The 20,557-nt window shown below is 50.5% G+C and overlaps 1 pseudogene across 1 annotated transcript; it reads right to left on the bottom strand.

Annotated features, from left to right (window-relative positions):
* Positions 1-1,288: 1,288 nt before the first annotated feature.
* On the bottom strand, positions 1,289-20,557 carry LOC149346773 (uncharacterized; annotated as a pseudogene). Its single transcript, XR_016292472.1, has 3 exons — positions 20,462-20,557; positions 6,375-8,245; positions 1,289-2,191 (listed from the first exon to the last, which is right to left on the bottom strand). The product of XR_016292472.1 is annotated as an uncharacterized LOC149346773 (transcript).

The raw sequence follows: 20,557 nt of genomic DNA, 5'->3' as shown, positions 1-20,557 counted from the left end.
AAAAAAAGTCATATAGTAGGATCCATTAGCAGAAATCGCAATGGTGGTTTATCTTCAGTAAAATTATTACTTTACAAAGCACTGTTCGCTTCAGGTATTAAATATTGCCCTTTGGTGTGGCGCACAAGTCAGAGGAACCTCAATAACATGTTGTTACAGTAATGGAAGGCCATGCGCATTATTTAAAGCGCATCAGACGCAGACCATATCACCGACTTCTTAACATAAACACAGTCATATATATTGTTACCGGTGAACTGGTTACTGAATAAGTGAACGAATCATGAACGAAGACGCGGCGGTGCGCTGGACGACGACGACGTTGACAGTGGGTAGCTGGGCCCTCGGAGTCTGAGCTGAGTGCTGGCCATCTCAGAGCAGCCGCCAATATAGACTTACCGTAACGGTAATACCGTAACATCCCCGTAACAATACGTAAAGATATAACTTAGAGAAACGCACAAAACGGCGTATTTTTGCGCGGGACGACAAAGCAGAGCAGTGAACTTATCGCCGGTGAGCTTTTGTCCGTGTTTGGCCGAAAAAGTGGCCCGTGCGTGTGCATGACTCTCCTACACAAGACCAGACAGCCTCCGCTATTCTGCCCCGTGCCGAGAGGCGGAGAGCGAGTCTCTGCAGTTCCCGGAAGACAGGAAGGAAGGAAGACCTCCATGAGTGATTCGTCGCGGGGGTGCCAAAGGCAAGAGGTGTAGCGTGTGACCTTCCCCATAAAACTCTCAAGCAGCGCGCGTAAGGCATTATGGGTTAATAGCGACATTTAGGATAGCGCGCACTGTACCGCATACTGCGCGCCGCCAATGCGCGTCCGCTGATTGCTCCTGGTGCAGCAGGAGTCCGTGTAACAGGCTAGGGTGCCTCGATGCCTGCGCGCCGCGCCGCCGTTCGCCGGCGCGGCGGGCAGGCATCGAGGCACCCTATAGCAGGCCGGCATGTTGCGCCATCAGGTGTCCTCAAACCGATCTGCTGATACGCACTAACGGCGCGCAAAGCTGCCGCTTACCTCATAGCGCACACCGTCAGTACGCATGCTTGAGAGCGCCGCCTGCGCGATCGCCTGCAGTGCCAGGGCAAATCAGCGCGCGTACTGCCCATGCGCGTTACGCAGTAAGCAGGAGCAGTATGCGCCATTATATGTCTCTAACTGTACGCTGCCGCTACCATGGGATAGAGACAATTGTACTTGAATAACCTGTCGGGCTTGTTGGTGTTTGTTTTGTACTGTCGGGATTTGTGTTCCGTCCCTGTGTCTAGCTCTGTTGACCAATATGGCACCAAAAACATAACTGTGCTCCCAGCAAGTTCACATTCATCGACTAGGGTTTGTCTCACCATGATGAGTAAAAAACCGCCAACAGGAAGGGAGCCGGAAAAGCATGGACCCACCACAGCAGCCATTCGGAAGGAGTACAACATTCCCGCGGGCTCAAAAGACGAAATTCTCGCATAAATGAACTGATTGACTGGAAAAGTATTTATTTCAGCATACATTCGAAGTATAAAGAAATAGATTCTCTAAGACATCCCATCCACTATACATGGTGACACACACACACACACACACACACACACACACACACACACACACACACACACACACACATACATACATACATACATACATACATACATACATACATACATACATACATGGTGGCACACCTTGGCACAATAAATAAGAACAGTTCTATAAGAAAATCAGTCGATGAGACATCAGGCGGTAACCATGACTTGACCTCTCCGACCGCACCGTCTTATGACTGGAACGTTACTCTAGCATACAGTATTCAGAAGCGAAAGAACACAGGAAAAGCAACTTCGCCTTTAGGAAATGAGCCGAGATCAATGGTTTAGAAATTTTCAAGCTCCGGAGTGTCAATAGGCGCACGACGGATCGTCCCTGACATCTTCGAAGTTGACGAAGCGCCGGATCGCTCTCCAGCAGTCCTCGTTGAGGTCGTCCAACTGCTTCCGGCCGTCGTTGCGTGGGTGGCACACGACCTGCTTTCGTACGACGCCAGCATATCGCATGAATACGTGCATCTCTTGCAGACTCCTCACTGTGTCTCGCAGCATGACGGCAACGTCGGTCTCGCCGGTGGATATAACCTCAGCGAGCTCCGCGGTGAGCGCAGGATGGCTTGAGACAACCTCCACTGCGGCAGCACAGCGCCTGTGCATAGTTGAAAAGAGAAACTGTTGATTTAGTTCACGCCTGCCTGTAGAGGCAGTTGTATTAGCCTTATTTTACATTACCAATATGAACAAGCTAATGGCTGCATAAACTTCGGGTGTAGGGTAGGGGCGGCAGAGGTAGTAAAACTCGCCTGCAGTTAGTAAATTATCAACAACTGATTAAAAATGCAAAACAGGCGAGCGTAGCCAGCATCTAGAAAATAAATCCGCTAGTATTATACATTCTAACTACTGATTCTAGATAGAGACACATGTGGCTCGAAAGTGAACCGGGCGCAATGTAGAATGTGTAAACTAGACAAGAAGAAAAGATGTCGAAAGGTAACTATAATGAACGCCGAAACTTATACCGATCAGTTGATAGGTAGGCGCAGTACGTGGTCACCCCGCCGCGGTGGCTCAGTGGCTATGGTGCTCGGCTGCTGTCCCGAAAGACGTGGGTTCGATCCCGGCCGCGGCGGCCGAATTTTGATGAACGCGAAATTATAGAGGCCCGTGTACTGTGCGATGTCAGTGCGCGTTAAAGAACCCCAGGTGGTCGAAATTTCCAGAGCCCTTCACTACGGCGTCTTTCATAGCCTTAGAAGCTTTGGAACGTTACACCCTAATAAACCAAGCTGTACGTGGTCTATACGACGGTAGTCATGCACGACAAGGGACTTATATTGCTTTTTACCATCCAGCCGTAAGGTTACGTTGGACAAACAAAATGCGTCTAAAGGAACTGCTGCGTGAACTCTACAACAAAGCCGCTGTGAAGGGCCGTACCTTAGCACACTTCCGGCGCTGCAGTAGTGCATTGGAGGGCATGCAATCAGATAAGTTTCACAGGGGTGTTAATGAGGCCGAAAGGCAATCGGGAACTTTAGTTGCCAAGCATGGTGTCGGGAGGCAAAGACGGCTGACGACAGGCGCTAAACGCCGTCGTACTCTTAACAACCCTGCTGAGTGTTTCGATCCGCATCGGCTATCGCCAAGAAGCGTGTCCGCTGTTTTCTGCGCTGAACGCGGCCAAGTCGTAGGCGTTACGCCGAAGTTGACCACTAGGCTCCACGTCAATGAGCGCTGCTGCGTTCACGAGTTTCACGTTTCAAAACTGCTGGCGCGAGACTGAGGCGGCTTGTCAGGTTCTTATACTTGGCAATCTCTGTTATAAAGGGAGGCAAAGATAATTTAAAGCATATATCAATATAAAAACTGATGAAACAGAGTTTTTTTTATCAAGCAGTCGACAACTTGGCACATAATTTTTCTGCGGGAATGCATTAGCTGCGCAAGTAATTCGTCACTTTATTCTTAAGGCGGTAGTGTTATGCGTCCCGTTCAGCCGAAACAACGTCGTCCGTCGCCGTGCGGCGAAACTCACGTCACACGCGTCGTTATGCGCGGATCTGCGGTGATTAAGAGAACATTACATGTATTAAGAACAGCACATCGTCCCATTTCCCAAATGAAAGAAAATTATTTCCTCTTAGACAAACTTCCAAGAATGCTACTCTGATATGCTACTCCTGGGCATTGCGACCCCCTTGTACGCCTTCGGTACAAGCGGTGGTTTATTTATGTGCCCAGTGGTCTTTCATGCAAAGTGGCGACTTACGACTCTATGCTAATGAGTTTGCATGTAATTAGAGAGGTTCCAGTTGCGGAGGTACTAATTCAGCAAGTAGCGAAGTTACATGTTGGCATTTCCTATCCTCTTTGCTTGACGTGGCCTAGTAGCGTCGCCGTGCGGCAGCCACTGCAAAATCCCTGCCATCTGGTGTACGCCGGTGCCCAACCGGTGACGCGCGAGCGCTATAAAGTGCGCTTTCTCTTCTTTCGGTTTCTCGTGCTTAACCTGGGCCCCAAAGAACAGCGCGCGTGTCTTCGCAGCGATATACGAAGAGGGCCGGTGAAGTTATCCTAATAATATTTCCTTAATTACACTTAAAGCGGAGGTGAAGTGTCGATAAATATTTAAAAATTTTGTATCATACAAAATAGACAAACAAGTATGCAGATGAGTCGAAGTAGGGCGCCGTGGTATGTTTTGTAAACTTTAGGTAAAGTTAGCTGGAACACCAGGTATAACATGTGTTCATGAAAAGACGCCCAAGGTCTCATGAACCATTTTCGAATTCAATTAGATTCGGATATGTGATGGGCAAATGTGTCGACACAAACTGGCCGAGCACAGTTTTGCAAGAAACGCTTAAGCCTTGTGGAAAAAAAAAATCGTACACCACAAGGGGTGGAAAACGTTCTTTCTGCAATTTCGCGATACCGAAACTTTCGACCACCGCGGAAAAGTAGAATTTTTGAGGAATATTAATATGTTTAGAGCAAAGGTATGAAAGCGCTTCTGCTGAAAGCAGTGCAAAAATTCACGGACGATTAATACTTCCTAATTCGAAATGTGAGCGCGGCTCGTGACGTGCTTTCATTCTGCGCGCGCTCCTTCGAAGCTAGAACTACGCCATGTGTTGAACGACGGCTCTAAACGTCCTCCATGTACAGGGCGCACCGCTCTCTTCGTACAAACACTCACTCGCCCTCCTGGTGAGACTCGCGTCTCCGGCTACGGCGCTTAGCTTCTGCTCCAGCGGCGCGCAGTTCAGGATAAGTAAAGGCGCCAAAAAACCACACACACACAAGACAAGAGAACGGGACAGAGCGTCACTCACAACTAGTTCATTTTTTTGCAGAACCCAGATGCATATATACACTTAGCGAGCGCATGCACAAGGAACGAAATTACGCATAAATGTGATAACTAGCGCTCAAACACTTTTTTCCGCCTGATACAGAGCAACAGATGTTTCACTGACACACGAACTGCCTTTGTTACTGATATAGAACACTTTAATCAGTTCTCTGACTTTGATATTGGTGCTGACGAGAAGCATGGCTCACAAGAGCGTGAAGGGCAGGATCTGGTATGTTTCGGCAAATATGGGCCCTCTTTATTTTGTTCTACGTTTCGTTCATGTTTCCTTATTCGCTCATTAACGCAGCGCCCTGTTTGTCCTATATAGGAACAACCGTACAACAGGGTAATTTCATAAATAACCCCTTGGGCACGTTTCATGAAAGATCGCCCATGCTTACTACCACAGTACCAAGGCGTAGGCGGTACTGAGCCTTTGCTCGGGTAGCCCGTTTAGCAGCAGCGGCAAACGAAGCTCCTGCACTGGTTGCATCGCCCATTGTTCAGAAACAACTCCCTGAGATTATTTGCGCATTCATGAAACAGAAGCCATTCACTCAGATACTAAATGTGACGCAGTAGCACTAGAGCTCAAAGCTTGCTCTTCGCGTCTTCTGGACAGCTGAGGCTTGTCAACTTCGACGAAGCCGGACAAGAACCACTCAAGATCACGTGACACGCGCTTAAATAACCCAGCACGAAATTTTTTGAAGCAGGCGGAGGCGTCAAGGAAGGGAAAGGCACCGCAGCTCCGTCAAGCTGCGTCTCCCTGCCCGACTTCTCGAGATGGCTGGAACCATCTCGACCGCTCCTCAGCACGTCGCTTTGAGAAGGTCTGTGCCAGAGGAGCATCATGGTCGTGAGGTGAGACACGCTAGCTGAACCCAGCGCCTTCGAGAGTGTTCTAGAACATTCTTACAAGTTTGTTATGGCATGGTCGTCATCATTACCACCATCACCTTGACTATGCGCACTGCAGGGCAAAGGTATCTCCCAGTCTCTGCAAATATTCCTGTCCTTCGCCAGCTGCGGTCACTATATCCCCGCAAACTCTGGCATGGGACTGAGCCTTAAGCTGACCTAGCAGTTGAAAGTGCGTATTTAATGCGGAAGCATTTATTGTCTCATGAGTGGCGCGTATAGGACGTGTCTTGTTGCCGCTCCTTTTAGCATGCTGATGTCACTTATGGTCACAGTCATGAGTTATTACTGGTCTCCTGACTCATACAGAGATATACAGTTGCAACACACAGTATAACGGCATCTCCATATAACAGAACGCCAGTATATACTGCCTATACTCCAGTGTGATTTCACGGTGTCACAGCGAAGTGATCCGACGAGCTCCTTACAATGACGTAAAAAGCGTCACGCGATATCTTGAGGCTGGGTCCATGTGCTTTACACTCTGTAAATTTAAGAAATGCATGCTTGCAGGAATGACGGTGTACATGAATCCTCGAAAACATACCTGTCACAGCGGGCAGCCGACAGAAACTGAGAAGTACGAGTCACCAGGCCAGAGTTTCGACGCGCCGTGTCCAGGATCTGGAAGCAGTCACTGTCCACAGTCCTATCCGGGCGCATGTACGCTATCCTGGCTTTAATTATTGCGTAGTTGTCCTGAACACCATGGGAAAAACGGCGAACAAAGGCAGTTGTCGCACTGTAGAGATAAAAGTCTACCCTTCGGACGCTCTTGCTGTGCTTGACGGCGTCCGCGAGGCATTCGGCGCCTACGTTGGTGAGGTTACTTATGTCCATGTCGAGGTCTACTATGCTCGAGTTTCCAGACAACGACTCGAATATAACTCTCCAATTTCCTTGATATCTGAAGCGCGAGCCTCCATGAGAAAGCCAAGTAATGCGAAGTTCTTTCAGCGCAGCTGTACCTTTGATGAAGTCACCAATTGCCGTCGAAACGCTTGAATTGAAGTCATCAGGCTTTATGGACAAGTGCAAGGCTTTAACTCTGTTAAATGAGGTAAGCTGATGCATTGGGTCCATATTTGGCACAATGTCTATGAAGCCTTCAGTACGCAAGCTAGGCAAGTGGTTCACAGTCGGCCATACCCACACCACTATCAAAGCGGTATGGTGTAAAAGATACTCTATTCACGGTGCCACTCAGAGAAAGGCGTTCGTATACTTCCCTGAATTTAGGCAGTTCACAATTCCCTACGGCAATAACTACTTTCTTTACGTTGTTCTTTGCGGAAAGCAGCCGAAAAAAGACCGCCCAGTGGTCAGGGCGCCAGATGTCCAGAGGCAGCGCAAGTTCTTCTAGTGCCTCATTCTGCATGAATGCCGCAGCCCAGCAGTCTAAGAGCGCTTCTTTAGAGTAAGTCGCTCTGTCTGCAAGTATAGAATGCAAATCTAATGTGCGTAGAACATTATTTTCCGCAGCAACTCTAGGTAACATGTCAGCGCCTGTTTGGCCTAGAATGAAATTCTCGAGTGTAACACTCGTCAGGGTCTTGTTGCATCGCAAAGCGTCCAGAAGAAGTGTGAAGCAATGTTCTGACTTCGAGTTCTCACCCCCAAGGACAGTCAATGTCGTGAGACTGCAGTTATACTTGAGAAAGTCTGCAAATTCCTGACGGCATTCTGGCGAGGCGTCTGAGATGACACTGGAGGAGAATGACAGCTCACTCAAGGAAGAATTTGCTTCTAGCGCTCTCAAAAAGCAGTCTGGAGACGCAGGGGACATGAATAAGAACGGGATCTTCAGACGAGTCAGCGACATCGTCGACCTCACAAGAGTCGACAAAGTATGCACAAGCTCCGGCGTACGCCCCCCGAAACATGCCCCGTAATTAAGTTCCTCCAAGTCTCTGAGGTTCGCTATGGTAGTGCACAGCTGCTGGTGGCGCCCAGGATGAACGTATATATTCAAAGTCCTGTTGGAAGGGTTTTGCCGAAGCGCACTGCACAGAAGTGCTTCCTGGGTACTCGCGAGATTTTTGGTGACATCGAAACTAGCGATGCAGCGGTGGGTCGTTAGGAGCCAGTGAATACAGGTAGCCGGTATAAGGAGGGTTCCCATGGGCTCAAAGCTTGAAGACGCAGGTATAAAGCTTGAAAGCGACAACTGCCCGCGCGTGCCGGATATTTCACGCAGCTCGAAGCCAGCATCGAAGAGGAACTCATTCAAGAGAGCTAGGTGGTCGACGATGTGGCACGTTCTGTGCTTGGAAGCTGTGCAAGGAAGATGGAGGTCCAGGGGCTTTTCGCTGAACGGACCTCGGGCACACCTCAGCTCGGCGAACGAAACAGCGCTAGTCTCCGCCAGGTCACGTGGCAATGTTCCATCTGCCGGACTTGCAGGACCGGTCGCTTTACCTGCGAGAAATACAGGGTGCAATATTCTGAAGCAAAAGCTTCACTATGCTAGGTAACGCCAAGGTCGCCGTGTCTGGAGATTTCACCTTCATTTGACCTCGAGATAAAGCAACGAAAAGGTGCATAACTGGCCCCCTGGGACAGTTCACACCTTGGTTGCGCTATAAGCTACGAAACCGATGAACAGCGGGTGATGGTTCGGGCTAGTGGGTATGCGTTATGTTCCATAGCGCGGCAAGAACTCAGGGGACAAACACAAGCGCTTGTGTTTGTCTCCTGAGTTCTTCTTGCGCTATGGAACAGAACAGCGCGAGTTTCGAAATTAAAGCAATGGCGCACAACTGTCCCTCTGGGATAGTGCACAGCTCAGCCGTACTTTAAGCTACGTAGCTAGCGGTAGTAAGATGTGGGCTGCATGCATTGGCATTGACAATGTCACTTAAGCCATAGGCCGTCGGCATTCCTTATGATCATTAGCGTTGGCGTTCACAACGTTTTAGACTCCGATGATTTTAAGGAAGTGCGCATAACTGCCCAGGCAGCACCGAAACATTGCGATAATGTTACATTTTTGTTACGCTCAAATGTTATTTCAATGTACTTAATGTGCTTTTCTTCGAACGTCTTTGTAATGTTACATATAAATGTTAGAATAACCTTCCCCGAACATTCATGAAACAAGTTAACAACATAAATAGAACTTTCTCGAAAATAGTGAAGCAGCCCCGCACAACCATGCAGGCCTGCCAGTGGTCACGGCTCACAATTTACAATGCTTTGCAAAAAATAACAACAAGAGCGACACCTTCTCGACTACACTACAGCACAACATGACACTCGTATTCACTCCCCTCCGAACGGATATCATGCCGTTGAGCTTATGAACTCGCTACTGCGGGATGTCCCATGAGTGATAGTGGCGAATGGGTAATAACTAAAGTACTGTGACAAAATAATGAGGCTCTTCATGCAACCCTTTGCGAGCACTATGAGATGTGGTGGTTACAAGGTTCTGTTAGTTGATAAACATCTTTATTCTACGCACAGTGAGAAAAGGTCTGGAAATCTGTGCTCGTAATATATTTGCAATGTTGCTTCATAGTTGCGCTCTAACATTATAATAAAGTTGAGAAGATTATAATAAAACAATGTTTGTTAAGAACATGAAAGTAACGTTTCCTATAAAACTTATAACGTTATATGCTAATTTTTATTATTCATGCAGTTACAATGCAACATTTAACATTACTGCAACTCACATAACAATTTCATAGTACTATTCTATTGTTCGGTGCTACCTGGGTGGCTCCCTGGATCAGTGGATGCCTGAATCGCGCTTCGACGTACTTACGTGTGGTGGTAAGAGAGAGATGTGGGTTGCATGCGTTAGCGCAAACAACGTTGTGGCAGACACTCGGCACTGCCGCAATAGGCCGCAGCGTTCAGTGGGTGAGCGAACTAGGCTATCAAACATTAACTGCCACCTGCCAGAGTGGGTGCGCAGCCTGTCCAGTGCCCGGAACAGCAGTCATCGTTACAGACGCCAAGCCGGGTATATTTGTCCGATACGCCCCACATTTCGCTCTCTAAACAGGTTGAGCAGTAGATGAACCGCAGCAAATTTTTTCAATAAGGGGCCAGAAAGGGGGGGGGGGGGGATACTGTAATACCGATTTGCTATAACGAGCTTATTTGGATTCCCTTTAAGAGAACAATTGTGTTGTTCCCAGCAACAGTAGGCCTCAACCACATGGATGCTCAAAATAGTTTACAAAGATGAACTAAACATGAAATTTATTTGTATCTAAGTTCGTGCACGCGTGCTTAATACGAAAAAAGGCGAAATAAATGGGACTGTCTATGCCTGTACACCCTACGAAATTCATGGCACTATAACCAGTGTTACAAATGCTAAGTAACACCTGACGATAAACAAAAGAAAAAAGCATTATTATTGGTCTCATGGGGTTTCAGGTCGCAAAGCGACTCACGCTATCAAGGACGCCGTAGTGAATGGCTCCGGAAATTTCGTCCACTTGGGGTTCTGTGCACTGACGTCGCACAGTACACGGACCTCTAGAATTTCGCCTTTATCGAAATTTGCCCGCCGGGGCCGGGATCGATTTAAAGATTACAATACAAAAGCATGCGGCCAGAAAAAGAGGACACTGCACAGTACTACACAAAGTGAGGTAACAGAAAGGTTACTCACAGTACAAAATAATGCAGATGAAACAATATTATATTTCATAAGGAAATATTTATCTACATGTACAGAAGAAACAATGGCTGAAGTTTGGCGTCACACGGCGCTTTTTAGCAGCTGCTGGTGGTTGGCGGCTGACTCGTTCTTTTATTTTTCTCCCCACTTTCGACATGTACCTGGGGCAACCGGGGAATATCGTTGGTACTGCATATTTCTCGAAGGCCGCTCTTCGAGGCGCGTTAACCAGTACTTGCCCTATATAGACTGCATCCCTAGTTTTAGCGCTCTACATGCTTAGGCTCAAAATATTTCTCATAGACGTATTCTGTTGGCTGTAGAGCGGAGTCCTTGCGTGGAATTTCCTGACGCCACACCTTCAGGCGATCTTCCATCGGAGCCGCAAACGGCGACATCTTTTCAAAAAAGACATGTCGGTACCCAGAGTTGCACTGGGGCACAACGCATTTTTTCCCATTTCGGGAGCCTTCAGGCCAACGACGTGACAACACGCATGAGTAGACTATCCTTCCAAGCCAAACCACTACCAAAAAAGTAAAATCATGACAAGAAAAGTCAAACACACACGTAAAGGCAAGCGAAAACAGGCACGTTTCGTTCACATAAAGTACTAAGCGAGTCAAGCGCTGCGCCTCCTCGGCGGTACTTCCACCTGGAGGCAAGCGAGAGAAGCGGGGAGCAGTTTTCCCCCCGTCTCACTGTGTGGCAGCAGCGGCGCGTTGTTTCGCCTGAAATGCTTCCTACACCGTGGTCACGACCAGACTAGGTGTCTGAACGAGGCTGCTGCGCCGGCGACTTTTTTGCTCGTAGTTCACGCCTCTCTCGGCAGATGGCGTGGATCGTTGGGGGGTCAACCGTAGCACGCGACGCGGCGCGCGGACCACCACAAACATTCGGACGCGCGTAAGAATGACAAGTAAATTGCCCGATATATGCCTGTATACTAGACTAAACGTCCGGCAAGCCTTTGGAAGCAAGCTTAGGTATATGCTTAAGAATATTTCAGCTTAGCAATGCTATCCATACCTAAGCGTCCTTTGATACTCATAAACGTCCAATATATCGACCACGGTGGAATCTCCCGCGTGTTTAATAGTGTTCAGCTTGTACAAACGCAAAGCAGTCTGGCTTTTGCGGAATGCAGAATTCTTAGAAAGAAGTTTCCAAATACGCGCTATTAAGATGTAAAGAAATCCTAGCCACGCATGTTAAATACGCTAGCTCTCGATAACGGAAGGTGATCGTTGGTTCCCGCTTGGTTTTGTGTCGGGCATTATTGCTCACGTAGTTGCTCGCTTTTCAATTCCATATCTGCGCGAAAATAGCGGCCCCACGCAAACTGCGGGCTGCCGCGTGTTCCCGAAATGCACTGTCTCCACCTCTGCTTTGCCGCCACAAGCGTACAGGCACGCGAGGCAAAGTTTGAAGGCCGTGCTCTCGAAATGTCTCATAAAACAACCGGCTACACAACAAGACAGATTTTATTTTTTCACACTCATGCAGACGATGCCAACGCAATGTCCCATGTAAATTCAGGACTGCAGTGCTTTTAAACGTGCTTGGCATTCTAGACAAGCTTTGAAAGCTTCCTAAGATGTTGCATTTTCGCTTTCGAGTCAATTTTTGTCTGTTTGCAGACCTGCGTCATGCGCATAGCAATGTAGTAGTGCAACAAATTTGCCATCATATCTTCTTTGTGCTCCTCACATGGGAACGAGAATGTATGCTTTGCTAGCATAGCTTCAATTGTTACCTCATATGCATTTATGTGGGTGGCATTTTGCTGAAACTCTTTTTCAGCCATCTGCAGCAAAGAAAAAATCCTGAGTTTTGGGTGCAGTAGCCCACCTCTTGTCTTACATTGCACAAGTGTGCTTTCAGGCTGAGCATGGACCTCAGTTTCTTCAACAAGGCTCTGTCGGCATGCGGGGCAGGTTGAGCCCTTCAACATTTTTCTGCACATAAACCCAGCCAAGTAATACACAATGCAGTCAGCAGCCTCTGGCTCTGCACATACCTCACCAAACGCTTCATCACACTCAACCTCCGCTGCAACCAATCCATCCAGTTTGCATTTTAGCTGCTGAAGACGAGTCTCCTGTTTTCCGTCCGTTTGGAACGCAAGCTTTAGATCAGCCAAAGTAAGCATATGTGTTTCTCGAGCTTGTGAAGGACTGTGTACGGGAGGCCTAGGCATGGCCCAAAAGAACTCTCTCCATCGACCAACACCAGAGACACTGTGTCTGGCTCAAAATTATCGCCCTGTCCCGTCAGCGGAGGCGGTTGTGTAGAATGCAGCGGGCGCGACGCAGAGACGTGCGAAATAGCCAGAGGGCAAAAGAGGAGAGGCCGCGCGGGGCGCCCAGCGCGACCACACGCATCCCTGCGGCCCGTTTTGCAGCGCGTCCCCAACTTCCCCCCCCCCCCCCCCTTTGGCGCAGAGACAGGCACGTTTGTGCGTTTGTGTGTGCGCGCATGCACGCCTGCAGACGGCCTTGTTGCGAGGTACGGGCTGTGGACTCGGAGAAGGCTGGGAGTTGGGTCTTTATTAAGGGAAGTTAACCCAAAAGAAGAGGGCCCCAGGCCCTTGGAAAACAGACTGTCTCCCCGGGCAGCTGCTCTCTTCCGCTACTAGAGGAGGACTCTCTTTGTCTGTTGACGGCCGTTTTCGAATGCCGTGGTCGCGTGTCCAAGCCGCGGTTCTTGGAAGAGACCACCCTGGATACCGATGCGAGAAGAGAGCGGACAGCCGTGACCCTCATAAATATGTCAACTTCGAGAGGAGTGCGTCTTCGGCTGAACATGAGACCCGCGTTCGCGAAGAGGCCGGCACCCTGCGGCGCGGAGGGTAGGCCGGGACGGGACGCTCGCGGCAAAAACAGTTTCCCGGAGTTCGCGGGCCCACTGGCAATTGTCTTGCAGCGCGACGGCCTTACTAATGGCTCGAGGTGGCGGGGGAGGCCGGCAAGTTAGCACCAAGAGGGCTCCCAGCAGAGGAGGCGAGGAGGACACCGAAGAAAAAAGAAAGAGAGTCCTCAGAGAGACGCGTTGGGGACAGAAGGGACAAAGGACAGAACGAGAGAACGGGCAGAGACGGCGAGGTGGACGGAAGGAGATCGCGCTGGTCTGTAGTCGGTGAGGCCGGACCCGAGGGCATCCGTTGCAAACTGACCGCCAGCCGAGACGCCCAAGAAGCCGGACGCCACAACCCGTCAGAGTACCGCCAGCTGAGACGCCCAAGAAGCCTGACGCTACAGCCCGTCACAGTCACCGAGACGTGGGACCGCCACCAGGCTGAGCGCCACCCCCGCCAGAGCAGCCGAGAGCGAGGCAGCGGTGACAGCGATGAGCGGAAGACAGCGGTGAGCGGAACTCCCAGTTTCACCTTCAGGCAGAGTGAGAATAAATTAGGTTGATTCGGAGGCGTTGTGTGTTGGCTCATTTCTCCTCGCTTCAGCAGAACCCGTAGATAGCAACAAACAACTGTGTTGCATTGTGACTGACCCCCGACAGGCGGGAACGTCACAAGTGGTGGCAGCGGTGGGATCTTGCTGAAGTTGTGGTGCGAGACATTCACCCTCGTACCCGAGGAGAAGGGAGCCAACATGTCGCTACAGGAATCACCGAGTCTTCACGAAGGGTTGATAGGTGCAAATCAGATGCTGTTGGGAGCTGTGATTCCCTTATTCACGGGGGGTGAGAACGGTCCCAAAATAAGGGACTTTCTGGAAATTTTAGAGCAGGTCGGTAATCTGGGCGGATGGCAGGAGAAACAGTTAGTCGGGATGGCGAGATGTAAGATGGTCGGGGCTGCTCTGGACTTTGCGTGGTTGGATGAAGAGGTGGCAGGCGTGACTTCGTATAAATCGTTTAAAGCGCTCGCGCTGAAACGATATGATACTGAGCCGGCGTGCAGGAAGTTTGAGAAGTTTCTAAGCGCGAAGCAGAACACTGATGAGAATGTACGCTCGTTCGCGAGCCGGCTGCGTAGGCTCGGAACAGAGGCTTTTGAGGACGTTGATGGCGATGACGCGTCGAAGAGAGAAGCGAGGCGCGAAATCCTTAGGGAGCAGCTGGCCTCTATTTTTCTGAATGGACTCCGCGATCCGGTAAGGAGATTTGCTCTGTCACACGATCCCAAGACATTCGAAGAGGCAGTGGAGGTAGCGTCTAGGGAAGAGCAGTTAGAGGAAGTGACGAGCACGAGCACCGCGACTGTCCGACTTGTAGAAAGCAGAGAGGAGAATGGTGATTTTAGTGAACGTCTGGATCGGCTGGAGAAGCTGCTCGAAGAGGTCCTTCGAATACGTGAGGGCCCTCCATCTGGGCAGGCGCGAGAATTGAATCGACGCGTCAAATCAATCGCCTGCTTCTCGTGCGGCAGGTTAGGGCACATCTCACGTTTTTGTCGTCTGCGTCGGGTATCGCACGGGCACATTTCAGGGCGCTTGGACCGCACCGAGCAGCGTAAGAAGGAAGGCGAGGGGAGCCCTGAAGGTATCAAGGAGCTAGATAAAACATCTACTGAGAGCCGTGCAGAGCGAGGGTGTTCAGAAGCGGCAGTGAGCCTATGCACGGACAAAGCAGAAGGAGTTCGCGAGCCAAGGGAGACCAATCACCATTCAGACGCGCTCAGCAGCGCGGCGGACGCAAGGCTAACCGAGGTTCCCCCTGTGATTGAGCAAACCCGCCTGTACGAGGAGCAAAGGAAAGATTTGTCTGTGCTAAAATTGATAAACGAGTGCGAAAGCTCAGAACGTAAAGAGTCAAGATTGTATCATTTGGATTCTTGTGGTTTGCTGCGTTTCAGAGACAAAGCGCACAGTGCCTCAAGCCGAGTAGTTGTCCCTTTGCTAATGAGGAGTGAAGTTGTCAGGTTATGCCACGATATGGAAGGCGGAGGACATTTAGGATTTCAAAAGACCCGCCGGGCGGTTAGCAAAGGCTATTTCTGGCATGGACTGAGACAAGATGTTGCAGAACACTGCAGAACTTGCCGGTGGAGAAAGAAACCGAGGGTGAGCGAATTGCATGGACCACCTCCTGATCTTAGTGTGACTTAGGGGAAGTCTGGGAGTTGCCACGACCATTGAACGGTGCTCATGAGTTCTGCGGTTTCGTGTTTTACATATAGAGGGCGCAGTTGTCTGCCATGTGAAATTTACTCCTCTGCCTGGGGGGACTGAGGGTCCGCCCACATTGTGCCGTGTTGTGAAAGCAGTGCTTGTGCGCGACGACGATGTTTGGCAGTTTTGTCGTACTCGAAATATGAATGCTGCCATAAGATTGAGTTGCGAACTTTGCGACGTACTGTTGGTTGTGAAAGTGCGGTGATCACAAAATTTTCATAGAAAATTTCTTTATAAGAAGAGGGGGTTGTGAAGGACTGTGTACGGGAGGCCTAGGCATGGCCCAAAAGAACTCTCTCCATCGACCAACACCAGAGACACTGTGTCTGGCTCAAAATTATCGCCCTGTCCCGTCAGCGGAGGCGGTTGTGTAGAATGCAGCGGGCGCGACGCAGAGACGTGCGAAATAGCCAGAGGGCAAAAGAGGAGAGGCCGCGCGGGGCGCCCAGCGCGACCACACGCATCCCTGCGGCCCGTTTTGCAGCGCGTCCCCAACTTCCCCCCCCCCCCCCCCTTTGGCGCAGAGACAGGCACGTTTGTGCGTTTGTGTGTGCGCGCATGCACGCCTGCAGACGGCCTTGTTGCGAGGTACGGGCTGTGGACTCGGAGAAGGCTGGGAGTTGGGTCTTTATTAAGGGAAGTTAACCCAAAAGAAGAGGGCCCCAGGCCCTTGGAAAACAGACTGTCTCCCCGGGCAGCTGCTCTCTTCCGCTACTAGAGGAGGACTCTCTTTGTCTGTTGACGGCCGTTTTCGAATGCCGTGGTCGCGTGTCCAAGCCGCGGTTCTTGGAAGAGACCACCCTGGATACCGATGCGAGAAGAGAGCGGACAGCCGTGACCCTCATAAATATGTCAACTTCGAGAGGAGTGCGTCTTCGGCTGAACATGAGACCCGCGTTCGCGAAGAGGCCGGCACCCTGCGGCGCGGAGGGTAGGCCGGGACGGGACGCTCGCGGCAAAAACAGTTTCCCGGAGTTCGCGGGCCCACTGGCAATTGTCTTGCAGCGCGACGGCCTTACTAATGGCTCGAGGTGGCGGGGGAGGCCGGCAAGTTAGCACCAAGAGGGCTCCCAGCAGAGGAGGCGAGGAGGACACCGAAGAAAAAAGAAAGAGAGTCCTCAGAGAGACGCGTTGGGGACAGAAGGGACAAAGGACAGAACGAGAGAACGGGCAGAGACGGCGAGGTGGACGGAAGGAGATCGCGCTGGTCTGTAGTCGGTGAGGCCGGACCCGAGGGCATCCGTTGCAAACTGACCGCCAGCCGAGACGCCCAAGAAGCCGGACGCCACAACCCGTCAGAGTACCGCCAGCTGAGACGCCCAAGAAGCCTGACGCTACAGCCCGTCACAGTCACCGAGACGTGGGACCGCCACCAGGCTGAGCGCCACCCCCGCCAGAGCAGCCGAGAGCGAGGCAGCGGTGACAGCGATGAGCGGAAGACAGCGGTGAGCGGAACTCCCAGTTTCACCTTCAGGCAGAGTGAGAATAAATTAGGTTGATTCGGAGGCGTTGTGTGTTGGCTCATTTCTCCTCGCTTCAGCAGAACCCGTAGATAGCAACAAACAACTGTGTTGCATTGTGACTGACCCCCGACAGGCGGGAACGTCACAAGCTTGCTCAACCTCGCAGTTCCCAAACTTGGGTGGTTTGATCAGGCTATACACTGAAAGCATGTTATATAGCTGAAGAAATGTGGATAAGGAGGGATGGTCATTCTGACCGCCTGCTTGGCGGATTGTCCCAAAAAAACGCTCTAATACATCCTGGTTGAATTTTCCAGTCAATACGTACTTGAAGCCACACTGTTTGAGCAAATATCTTGTCAGCTCTAAAGCTGATAAAACAGTGACACGCAAGCCTGCTGCAGTCTGCTCTGTCAGAAAATGATCTCGAGATATCCTTCTGGCCACCACTTCCCCCTCCCACTTGTTGAGCCAGTACAAGAAGGAGGCGAGAACTCTGAGATCTTTGCTGCCTGCACTGATGCCTTCTTTGGGATGATTGCGATTGAGTGCGTCAAAGAGATCGTTAAATTTCAGGGTGAATTCTACCGTGCCTTTAACGTTCTCCAGTCCCACTGTTTTTCTTTGCGAGTAAAACTCCAACCCGCTGGCCACACTTCGACTGAAAATCTGGGTAGCGAGTTTTACGCGCATCTTCTCCGTGTTCGACGGATTAATAAGGGCATATGTGAGCTTGTGGCAAACACGCAAGTGTCCAGGTTGCTTTTGGTCTTGAACAAAAAGCTTATCGTAGTGTGCCCATTGGACACGGCCACCAGGAAAGTTTAGAACCTTTTGGGAATGCAGACGGTTACGCACACACTTCATAAGATGCGGAGCATCCGAAAAGACAAATATGCTACGCTTGTCATCAACAGGGTGTGTGAAGGAGCTCTTTGTGCATTTTAGGTTGCCACTTACACCAAACTCTTTCCACATGTAGCGGTTGGTGGCTGCTCCGTCACACACCACTGCATCAACTAAAGCGCCAGACTCCTCTAGCATAAAAACTGCTTTTAAAACAAGGCGCGCAAGCATGGTTCCCTTCGTCGGTCCTTTGCTCGCGAACACTGCAATCGGCTGAGAATATTGGTCTCCGAATGCACGGAATGCAAACACAAGCCCGTGGTCTGCCAGGTCATCGCTGGTACCCACACCATCACCAAAGTCACTGAAACCGACATAAGTCATCGATTTAGAATGCACACGCATTTCCTTTCTGACTCGCATTTCATCGAAAACCAAGATGCCGTGCCGCTGATACACATCTTTTGTGGCCATCTTTCTTTTAAATGCAGCAAAAAACCTGCTATCAAAACCACATTTCACCCTTATCATGCTGAGATATTTTCGCACTGTTGTCACACATGGGAGAGGAAGAACATTGTTCTCTCGTAGGAAAGTGTACGCTGATGGGCTTCGTATGTGTAACAAGAGGCACATTAAGAGCCAATCTTCAGTGTAGCGACGATTTTTCTTGTTTGCAAGCCTTGCTGCAGCTAAGCATTCCTTGATCGCAGTTAGCTGCACACTTGGAAGCGCAAGATTGCAAAGCTTGGTCTCGAGCTCTTCCTCTGAAATTTTTTGCAAGCGTTCACGGGCTTCCTTAAGCTTTGAAGAAAGGTCCTTAAAGCGGTGAAGGAGGCGGTTTTTTTATCTTTTCAAGGCGTAATTTGCCCGCCGCAGAGTGGCAAGTCTCTCACTGCTTTGTTGGGGGCGTGAAAACTGAATGCGAGCAGGCCTCGAGCTGTTATTTTTCTTTAGTGCCCGTGCTTGATGTATCCGTAGCGTGTCTGACAGGCTGAGGCATTTCTGGCAAACTGACGCGCCCACACTCAAGAAGAATTCACATTTCTTGTGGCGCCACTTGCCCTTAAAGTCGATGAAGGCACTCCTTGGTTCTGCTTTGGGGTATTCAGCAGTGCTTGGCCCACCAGCGCAAAGCTTGACATTTTGCACGTGCTGTAAAAAGGACTTCACTTCGTCAACTGTTGCCAAACCGTTTGCCCATTGAAGCTCTTCAATGGCAACAGACCTGCCCATCAACACCGTATGGACCTCCATCCTCTCGTCGATCTCAACAATTCGTGGAGCGGCGAACAAACCAGCGGCATTTATACTCCCTGGAGGACAAGCTTCCGCTGTGTTTCGCTCTGCAACCGCAAGTGCCGAATCGGGAGAGTGCTTCTGAGGGGCTCCAGTGCGCGTCAGCTCGAGGAATACGATGCTCTTTGCGTCATCAGTTTCAATGCGATGATATCCCCATGATTTGGAGGGAAGGCATACGAGTGACGGGTCGCCAAACAACATCTCGAATGTTGAAGCTGCCCCTGCCACAGAAGGCCCTGTTTCGTCTTGAATTTCAGTTGCGTTGGCGCTGCCACCGCCACGCACTGGTACCGGCATGTGAGACTCCTGGATCTCGTCGCAGCTGGGGCTGACACACGTTGAGCCGTTGTTCTTTTTCGCTGGGGAGAGAAGCTGTCGCTCGGCTGGCCGCTTTCTCCTCTGTAGTGTTTTAGAAAGATAAGCAGGGCAATCGGGAAACCTCGTGGGCACGGCGTCCTTTGCCAATGATGCGCGACGATGAGTGCTTGCCACTATATGTCCATTGTGCTCCGCTGTCCAAGTCTTGGACACGAGGTGAGGCTCGAAGTGTCGCTCACACACATAGTCTGTCGATTGCAGAAGCCGATCCTTTCTTGGGATGGCGCGTCGCCACGCGTTTAGCCGCTCTTCATCCCTAGGTGCTGAAAAGAGAGAGAACTTCTCGCGGCAGGATTTGTATCCTGTAGAGCAGCGAGGAACGAAACAGCTTTTACCCATCGCGCAATACACATGAGTGTATGACGGAAAATATAATTGGCAAAAAAAGACACGTGCCACAAAAACAAGCGCAGCGATCCCTACCTCTCCTCCAAATGCACGCGCCCGCTGACCCCCTAACCTGCTAGCGCCATCTCACGACGCTCAAAGAAAACACGAGCCGACGGTCGTCAACATCGCCTGCTGGAAAGGCGCCGTCGTTCAGACACCTAGTATATTCTTCCACCGTGGTCACGACGAAACTATACGGACGCGCGCCTGGTTGATCTCCTTCTTCGTATGATCCTCCCTGCACGGGATCATCACGCTGACGCCCGGTGCCTTTAGCAGAGCATAGACTCCAGTACTTTGTGAAATTCTCGCACATTGGCGTCGCGAAATAGCTCCAAAAGTGTCTCCCTGTTCCTTATGCAGTGTGTTACGTATCTGATATCGGCATGGAAAGCTTCGGCAGTTGGCTACCTGACTGCAAGGAAACTAAGCACAGGGACCCGGGTGCGGAGTCGGCTTGAAAAGAAAGGTTAACATCTCTTACCCAAACTTTCAGGACAGGGATGCGCCGCCTCCATGGCTGCCTGAGTCACAAACAGCTACACCCTGCCAGTTATCAAAGGCGCCAAGGCCATGTCGG

The sequence above is a fragment of the Amblyomma mixtum genome, chromosome 4 (genome assembly GCF_055824585.1).
Source record: "Amblyomma mixtum isolate Tamu chromosome 4, ASM5582458v1, whole genome shotgun sequence".
NCBI classification, from domain to species: Eukaryota; Metazoa; Arthropoda; class Arachnida; order Ixodida; family Ixodidae; genus Amblyomma; species Amblyomma mixtum.
This window is presented reverse-complemented; position numbering and strand designations above follow the sequence as displayed.